Genomic DNA, 8,569 nt, shown 5'->3' on the forward strand with positions numbered 1-8,569 from the left:
TGTGTATATGTATAAGTATATATTATATGTGAATTGTCTTGATGGTTACATGCATATCTATATAAGTATGTGTGTGTACAAGCAATGTATATATTCCTTAATAGAGTTTGGTTGCAACGTATTTTTAGGAATTTTCTAAGCTCTTTATTTTTTACTATTTATGTTTATGTTTTTTTAATGAAATAAAGACACAATAAACAGAGACAATGTGAGAAAAATATTTTAAAATTGCATAACCTCCTGTGATATGAAATAGTGCTGTTTTAAAGCAAAGTTTTCTATCTAATGTTTTCAATTATTTAAAAATTAAAGGTATACAAAATTAAATTATTTAATTACCTAAGTTTTGCAATTCAGTTAAATTAAAAGTCATTATACCTTGAAAACTCTTCATTACTTAGTTGTTCCTTAAAATCTTTTCAAAGAAAATTGTGAATCAAGAATCAGATATAATTGACATTACATGACAGGGTCTATGTATGAATATAATTGATTTATTATTAATAAAATTTAATTGTAAGAAACACTTAAACATTTGACATTTACTATATAATCTAGGGTGCTATTTGTATCACTTAACACACTTATGAAATGCCAATTAACAGTTTAAAGATTAATTACTTTGAAATTGATTTGCCATACACTATGATTTAAATGTTAACATGTTTAATGCCCGGCAATTACAAGGCAAGTATGAAATGTAGTCTAATGAACATTAGTTGTTTATAAGATAAACAATGCTAAAATAAATTTGTGAATATACATGAATAAGTAGCAAATGTTTTATAAATAATATGCACTCTTCAGAATCATATATTTAATAATTAAAATTAAGTATGTTACACATAATCAACGTTATAGAATATTTTAATTTGTAATTTATTGTTTTATATTTTCCAACCCTCATTTTTCCAAAAATACTTATGATTATACTAAAAAGGAACAGATTATGTCAGAACTTAAATATGCATACAAAAATTGTTCATAATTCACAAATGTAAGAAATAAAACAATGATTTTAAATTTTAGCCATTTACCTGGTTAATGTATAATCAGGAAAATGGGGTTCTGTTTTGAGATAACTATTTATATGAATAATTTCGGCTACAAGTAATTAGGATCTTCAATTAAGCTATCTTTAAAGAAAATGTACATAAGAATTTGTCTTCTATAGATGTAAAATATAGTGGTGCTTATAAGTAGTCTCATACTACATAATATTTGTAGTTTCACTTTTCTTTGTTTCCTTATACTCTGGATCTTCTTTGTTTGTCTTTTGAAATTTCATAGAATGACTTCACGCTCAGATAACTTATTCAGGTTAATATTTCCCTATTAAAATAGAGCAATGACAGAGCTTAAAATAGAATATTTCTTTTCCAGCTAAATACTAAAATTTTGCAAGTTCACTTTCATATTTGAGAATTGGATTATATGCCTATTGATAAACAAATAATTATGGCAAGTGAGTGTAATACTTTTCTGCATGAAGAATAGGTCTGATATAGTTAATGTTTATTATGCCAACCTGGCCAATAAACACATGTGGGGATAAATGAAAGGTGGAGCGATTAATGGCTCGGTCAGCCTCGCCTTTCTAGTTCTCAGGTCGTTAGCTTTCTGATGGCTGGACCAGGGTGAAGCTGCTTTAGCCAGTTCCCTGCTTCAGCTGGAAAGGCTCACTTCCTGCAAAACATTCGTGAGGAGAAGCCACATGGAACTAACCAGATGCAGCACTGGGTGCTGGAGGAGCCGTGTGGAGACCCCTGCCAGAGCTGAAATGCTTACACGTTCACTGATTCGGCTTTCCTCCTGCAAGTTGGCATCATTGTGTCTGTTTTGTGAGATGGAGGAGGACTTTGTGGATTGGTGTCGGACATATGGGTTAATGTTGGATTTGTGGGCTTGGGCAGCACTGGGTTGGGATCTTTTCTTGATGTGCACTTACCCTTTTATATAAAACTCTCTCTTATACATGAGTTTCTGTGGATATGTTTTTCTAAAATACCCAGAATAGCACAAGGTCCTGTGTACTCTGCAATAACTCCCATTAAGTTGAAGTTTAAAATGAGAATATAAAGTCAAAAACAGAAAAGAGAATAAAAATAAACAAGAATACTACTAATTATAAAATTCATTAATTATTTCTGTATTAGTTATTTTATCTCATATATTGTTTGGTTTAGAAATCAGCCCTGTAAAAGTATTGCTATCATGGCTCCTTAGAATCCCAGTCACCATCGGTCGGTTGTACTGTGGTAGCTTGCATGTTGCTGTGATGCTTGAAGCGAAGTCACCAATATTTCAAATGGCAGCAGAGTCAACCAAGTGCTCAGCTTTCAGTCGAACTTCCAGATTAAAACAGAATGAAAAGGAGGAATAATCTGTTCCTTCTGAGGAATTTAAAATAGAAAACCTCACAAAGCGCAGTAGAATATTGTCAGTTATACTGGAAACCTCATGAACAGCAGATCAGTTTTAGATCGAGTGCTACAAGATGAGCCCTTGGGGCAGAAGACACTCAAAATATGAATGTGGAGAGTGGCCTTCTCAAACTAGAACTGACTGTAATGAACTGAGTCCAGTAAAGTTTTCAGGGTCTTCAGTTGCTGATAGGGCAGTATTCAAATAGAGAGGACACACTGAAAATAAAAATCATGATTAGTCATGGATCAAATATGAATCTAGGGCAACTCAAAGTACTTAAAATGAAATAACACTAATATTGATCATTACACTTGACATTAGCCACCTGAACTGGACTGGTATGGACCATTTGGAATCAGAAAATCAGATGCTGTAGTGTGCCAGGAATGACAAATTCAAGAGAACTGCCATCACATTCATCATCTAAACACCTATTTCAAGCGTTATCTTCAATTACAATGCTATCTGTGGTAGGATAATTTGGGAAAATCCAGTAATTAAAACTATTATTCTAATTTAAAAATCATTCACTGAAACTAATTTATAAGCCAATCACTGAAGTTAGAAACTGACAAATTCTACCAATGTCTTAATTCTGATATTTACCAAACGTTCTGCCAAGATTCATTGATACTTACTGGCAATTGGAATGCACAAGTTGGAAACAAGGTTAAAGGAACAGTAATTAGATAATACAGCCTTGGTAAAAAATAAAGAAAGAAAAATAAGAAAAATACAGCCTGAGCTATAGAAATAAAGCTTTTTTCATGCTCTTCTTTCTTCAATGTCCAACATTCATTTGTATATGAGGTGATAAAAAATAACATGGCTTGAGGCACGCAAACCTTCAGTCCTCAAATGATATCCTTACCCTTTTAAAAATATCTTGTGCAGATTTCCCAATGCAACACATCCTTTCTTTTCTTACATGTTATTTACATGAGCATTGATAGTGCATTCAAGCGAGATGTAATCCTTGACATCTTCAATCTTTTCTCCATGGCCATGATGTTACCTCTCGATCTAGCTGTGAAGATTTTGGTTATCTTTACATGATTAATGTAATCCACAATAAAGGATGAATTCCTCTATCTTCATAAGCAAGGGCTTCAAGCCTTTATTCATTTCAGCAAGCAATGGCTTTTAATTATGATATTGTCAAAGAATATCAAAAGCACTACAGTGTGCCCCCAAAACAAACAGAGCTGCCTTGGAAGAAGGGCAGGCAGGGTGCCATGTAGAACCAAGGGTGGGCAGATTTATTCTCAAGTAGTTTAACATGTTATTAGGAGAGACTGGCCTCTGGAAAGTAGAATGCTTGGTAAAGCAGAAAGGCATAGAAAAACAGGAAGATATTCAGTGATAGGAAGTGACACAGGGACTGCAAAATGGGTCAAACATAATGACAATTATGAGGATGACAAAGGGCCTGGTAGTGTTTTGTTGTGTTGTATGTAGGGTACTTTTGAGTCAGAGCAGACTAGATGACACCTAATAGCAACAACAACAACAATAGCAACAATAAACCAATCAAGAAACAGTGTGGCACCACCTGAATACTTTCACCAAAAATAAGAAAATAAGATATTATAATTAAAAGTCAAACATTGTGGGCAACACAATACAGTTGGAATCTAAAATAACTTTTATCATTTTGCAATTGTATTACAAAATTTCTGAAAGGAAAGCACATGTGTTTATGCTGTGAAATGATATTATCATTTGAAAACTGAAGGTATGGTAAGACTGACTATACTCTTTTGGAATCAATCAACTAAAGTTCACAGATGATTCCTCCTCCTGCAGGGGCAAATTAATTAGTTAAGCAATTTGTTGTCCCTTAAAAGGGAATGGGGGGGGGGGACTAGAACTATCTTGTATCATGTTATCCAGTTAGAGAGAACTATTTATAGACACACATATATTATTACTTATAAAGTTTTAATATTAGGCAGAAAAATCATAAGTAAATGAGAGAAAAAACATGTAGACACAGAGGAATAGGTGACACATAGAACTCAAACCAAAGTCTATATATTTCAAGAGAAAGTTGATAGAAAGAGCGAGTCCTAGAAATAGCTTGGATTCAATGGCTTCACTAGGAAGATATGAGAGGTGTAGACCACACTGGGTAACATGTCAAGGGATGAGACCAGAATGTATGTCTTTGCAAATGTTGGCAGTGTTTCATTATTAATTAAGTTTTAAGTACAATACCCCTTTAGTTAGTTAAGTACAATAACATTTTTGTTAGCCCAGCTTCCGATCCAGCTTATTGCTATGAGTCAATTCTGCATCATAACAATGCGATATCGTTTCTGATGCTGTGCAGCTCTGTGGGAGCATACAACTGTTAATTTTAGAAAACACCTCACGGAACAATTTGACACATGTGTTTGGGTATGTAAGATTACACATGAAGAAACTTAAGAGTCATTTAAAAGACATGAGAAAGAGAAAAGACCAAAATGCTTATCAGAAGGTAACCCTGAAGTTATCTAGATATAACTTGCTCTAGATAAAATATAACTACTAAGTAAATGGGAGAAATGTGGAAATAAAATGTCTAATTGTACATTTTTAATATTATCTCTTGGGAGCAAAGGAAACCGTTCTAATGAAATGTAGAGTTAAAGCACTATATCAACATGGCCTCACCATGAATTCAAGATGGATTCAGAAAGGGACCAAAAATGAGGGAATGAGGGATATCAATGGCTGGGAATAGAGGCAGTTGACTATGTGGATGCAACAAAGTGTGAAACGCATTGTCAAGGATTGTTGCTGGTGGTCTTAGGTGCCATTGAGTTAGTTGCAGCACGTAGCCCCTGAGGCACAATAGAATGAAGCACTCCCTGGTCCTGTGCAATTTGCATATTACAGATTGTTAATAAGCCTTCTTCGAATCCTGATGCTGCATTCTTCTTCATATAATCCAGTTTCACTGATGATTTTCTCAGCCTCTAGATTGTACAAGTAAGGTGAGATGACCCAATCCTGTTGCACATATTTCCTGAATTTAAATCATGCAGTATGCCCTTGATCTGTTTGCACAACTGCCTCTTGATCCACACACAGATTCATGAGCACAATGAAGTGTTCTGAAATTCCCATTCTTCTCAAAGTTATTCATGGTTACTATGGTCCACACAGCTGAATGCTTTTGCACAATGAAGCACAAGAAACATCTCTCTGGTATTATCTGCTTTGAGCCAGGGTCCAACTGACGTCATCAATGGTATTCCGTGTTTCGTTTCTTCTGAATCTGGCCTGAACATCTGGCATTTCCCTATTAGTGAACAACTATAAGCATTATTGACTCATCATAAGCCAAATTTTACTTTTGTGTGATATCATTGGTACTGTTCCATAGTTTGATTATTCCGTTGGGTCACTTTTCTTTGGAACGAGCACAGATATGGATTTTTTGCAGTCAGTTGGCAAAGTAGCTAGCTGCCGTCAAAATTATTTCGTAGATGAGTAAGTATTCCCAGTGCTTCTTGAATTTTCTGAAACAATTCAATGGATAGTCCATCAATTGCTGGACTCTCTATTTTTGACTAATGCACTCAGTGCCATTGGAACTTCTTCCTCTGGAACCAATGGCTCTTGCTCATAAGCCGCCTCCTGAAATGGTGGAATCGCAATGAGTTGTGTCGGTGCAGTGGCTCTGGGCATTCTTTCCATCTTCTCTTGATGCTCCCTGCATAGTCGTATCTCTTGCCTATGGACACTTTTAAAATTGCACTCCAAGGATTGAATATTTTCTTGATTTCATTCCGTTTCAGATATGCTGAGCTTGTTCTCTTTTAGTTTTCCAAAACTAGCTATTTGTACATTTCATTATAATATTTGGCATTCTCTTCTTTTGAAGTTTTTTTTAATGTCCTCTCGTGCCGGTAAGAGCCAGCCCTGTGCTTAGGACAGCCCTCCTAAACTGAGAGGCAGATACTGTACACCCTGCCTCAGGCCCCCCCTGCCGCAGCTGAGAACAGGAGAGCAGGGACACAAGGGCCAGGACGAGGCCCTTGGGAATCTTTGATTCTGCTCCTTCATTCATCCTTTCTTCCATTTGCTGTGGTTACTCTAAGATTAAGAGTGAGCTTCAGAGTCTCTTGGGACATCCACTTGATTTTTTTTCTTTCCTGTCTTTTTATAAACGTTTGGTTTATTCGTGAATGATGGTTTGATGCTCCTTCATAGCTCATGACATCTTCTGTCACTAGTATTCAGTGTGTCAAATCTGTTCTTGAGATATTTTTCATAATGAGAAATATTTTGTCTCCTATAGACTGGTTTTCATTTTCTTCAGCTTTAGCCTGAACTCCCATGGAAACAATTAATTGTTCCATAGGAGGCCTCTGGTCTGGTTTCCGCTGTTTGTATTGAATTTCTCTCCCTTGTGTCTTCCCACAGATTTGGTTCCTTTAATTTCTGAGTATTCCATCTAGGGAAGCTGTTTGCTACGAATATGTCATGGTTTTGTAAAATTCTATCATGAGATTTGCAGCTTCATTTCTACCACCAAGTTCATATTTTCCAACTACTCTTCCTTTTACTTTGCTTCCAAATTTTGCATTTCAATCACCAGTAGCTATCCATGACTCTTGATAGCAAGTTTGACCAGTTTCAGACTGAAATCCTTGGTAAAATTCTTCACATTCTTCATCACTAGCTTTTGTAGTTGATGCATACATTTGAGTAATATTTTTATTGGATTGTCTTGAATGCAGATAGATATAATCTGATCACTGAGAGCAGTGCAATTTATAAAGGATTTAGTGAAGTCCTTTCTGTCAATGAAATGCCACTCCATTCCTCTTGATTGTGTTCTTTCCAGCATACTGAATCCTGTGATTTACTGATTCAGATTGGCCGACACTAGTACATTTCAGAGACATTAGGATTCCAGACAATAATTAGACATCAACAACAATTAGAATTCCAGAGTATTTCGTTGTGTTCTGTGTCTTGCACACAGACCAAGAAGTAGTCATTCAAGCAAACAAGAAAGTATTGCATGCCCTATAATCAAGAAAGTTGTGCATCAGGGTTGTAAGCCTTTTGTCATAATTATTCAATCTATGCGTTGAACAGATAACCTGTGAAGTTGTATTACACAGAGAAGAACACACCATTGAGATTAGAGGAAGGCATATTGAGAACCTGGATCTGCCACTGAAACAACCTGAAAGCAGGGAGGATTTGGAGCACTTGCCGATAATGATCAAAGACTGTAGTAGCTTTCAGTGTCATTTTCAACTCTTTGTAACCAATCTCAAAATGCTCACCACAGGACAAAATAAATAGTAGTGAAAATAATAGTGATCATGATAAAATATTAGTGGTTATGATTATCAAAGATACCTTTACTTTGTTATACAACCATAATTCATGGACGCAGCAATCAATAAATCAAATAACATATTCCATTGGTCAAATCTGTTGGGAAAAACCTCTATATGGTGTTAAAGAGAAATTATGTAATATTTTAGCTCTAAATTATTCCTGACTCCAGTCATGTTATTTTAGATAGCTCATATGCTTATGAAGTCTACATAGTGAATAAAGAAGACCAGAATAGATGCCTTTGAATTATGCTGCTGACAAACAATACCTAGTGTCATGGTCTTCCAGAAAAACAAACAAGTCTGTAGTGGAGAAACTAAAGCCAGAATGTGCCTCAACAAGGAGAATGAGATTTTGTCCCACTTGAGACTTTCTATCAGGATAGATTCATCTCTCATTGAAGTGATGTTATGTTTGGTAACATAGATATCAGCAACAAAAAAAACCAAACAAACAGCAAAATCCATAATGAAATGGATCAACAGTGGCTGTAACAATGCTTTCAAACATAACAATTCTAAAAAAAAATCCTGACACTATTGTTGTCTTGTACATAGGGTTATTATTATCACAATTAATAAATTTACACCTAACAACTACAATAAATAAATGTATATTATGTACTTGAAATTTTTGTGAATTAAAAATTCATTTATTCAACACACCTATTTTTTTCCACCAATTCTCAGTTTGTTGTACTATGTCACTTCACATGTTACTGTAATGCTGGAAATTATGCCATTGATCTTTCAAATACCAGAAGGGTCACCTGTGATGGATAGGCTTAAGTGAC

The 8,569-nt window shown here is 35.1% G+C and overlaps 1 non-coding gene across 1 annotated transcript; it reads right to left on the reverse strand.

Annotated features, from left to right (window-relative positions):
* Positions 1-6,309: 6,309 nt before the first annotated feature.
* Positions 6,310-6,450, reverse strand: LOC142444228 (small Cajal body-specific RNA 11). The gene has a single exon (XR_012783878.1).
* Between the last annotated feature and the right edge of the window lie 2,119 nt (positions 6,451-8,569).

Source organism: Tenrec ecaudatus, chromosome 3 (genome assembly GCF_050624435.1).
Source record: "Tenrec ecaudatus isolate mTenEca1 chromosome 3, mTenEca1.hap1, whole genome shotgun sequence".
Taxonomy (NCBI): Eukaryota; Metazoa; Chordata; class Mammalia; order Afrosoricida; family Tenrecidae; genus Tenrec; species Tenrec ecaudatus.